Genomic DNA, 1,429 nt, shown 5'->3' on the forward strand with positions numbered 1-1,429 from the left:
GTTTCTAAGCCTTGAAGAGAAAGGAAACACACACACACACACACACACACACACACACACACACACACGCAATAATTCAGGTCATAACCCATATGATATGGCACACATTATGTGCATAAAATGATGTATGCTTAAAAATCCAGTGCCTTATTTTATAATTTTAAGCAAGCTTTTTATTTAATCAGGTTCTTACATTTAGTCTGTACATGGACTCAGTTATTTACAGAATACAGGCTCGCCCAAGGGAGATGTGAAACAATGGCTGTTTCTGGTTACAACAGCAAATAGACAATCATTTTTTCTAGGTAATCATAAAAGTAAACATACTGAGAATTGGTGAGCTAAAAAAAAGTTTTAATTTTTTTTTCCAGTTTTCTTCTTGTGGAAGGTAGTTACCTACATAATTCCCCCTAGGCAAAAGGAGCATTCCTCATCTTTCCCACCCATGCCCATTCCATCGTATACATAATTACCTCAAACTATCTTGAGAGCAAAGACTGCTAACTGTCATCCAAGATCCACTCTCTATTTATCCTCAAGGTTCTAACTGTAGGCAGCATTGTAACTTTCTATGCAGAAATCATAGACTGCCTTAACCAGTTTACTTGGTGCCTAGGTCTTGCCGTTCTATGATGCTATGGTCAATGGAATGCAAGCAGAAATTGCACGTACCAACTTTCAAACACGGACTTGAAAAGGATATTGCTTGTGTAGTGATTTTCTCTCTTTTCCTTCCCATGGGCTACAATGTAATGTTGTACCAGTCAGACAGCTTCAGTCATGTGACAAGGACACCACCCTATGGAAAGGTAGAGCAATGAAGTGGAAGGAATCTGGGTCCCTGGAACAGAACCTCTAACCTGCCCTGGAACACTGACCTACTCTAAATTGTTATGAGAGTGAAAAATAAACATCAATCTTGTTTGAACCACAGTACTTTTGTTACAGCAGATTCTCCTTTACCCTAAATTCAGAAATCTTGGCCTTATAGAGAACATGATAGATTGGACTGTTTTCAGTGAATATTCTCTCATCTCCCCTGTCCAAACACTTAGAATTTGTCCAAGTAACTGACTTTGCTCAAGAGAGAGAGCAAGCGCACACGAAAGAGAGAATTAACACAAGCAGGGGTTTTATGAATTTGCGTGTCACCCTTGCACAGAGGCCATGCTAATCTTTTCTGTATCATTCCAATTTTAGTATAAGTGCTGCCCAAGAGAGCACTGCAAGCAGAGATTTTAAATCAGCTTGCCTTCTTGCCTTCCTATAATCTTCCATGAGAAGAGCATGTCTCAGGTAGCCACTGGCCCGTGAAAAAAGGGGAAATGTAAGGGAGACCCATATCCATGTATCCAACCATGATGCCAAAACCACACGAGCCCAGATGCTTATTTTTCTAAGCTATTGAATTTGGGAGGAAGGGCGTAGG

General features: G+C 40.2%; 1 non-coding gene across 1 annotated transcript; it reads right to left on the reverse strand.

Moving 5' to 3' along the window:
• Window positions 1–1,117: 1,117 nt before the first annotated feature.
• On the reverse strand, window positions 1,118–1,224 carry LOC121041179 (U6 spliceosomal RNA). The gene has a single exon (XR_005795604.1). It is a non-coding gene; the product is annotated as a U6 spliceosomal RNA (small nuclear RNA).
• Between the last annotated feature and the right edge of the window lie 205 nt (window positions 1,225–1,429).

This window comes from Herpailurus yagouaroundi, unplaced genomic scaffold, assembly GCF_014898765.1.
Source record: "Herpailurus yagouaroundi ecotype Mexico unplaced genomic scaffold, PumYag 182, whole genome shotgun sequence".
Classification (NCBI taxonomy): Eukaryota; Metazoa; Chordata; class Mammalia; order Carnivora; family Felidae; genus Herpailurus; species Herpailurus yagouaroundi.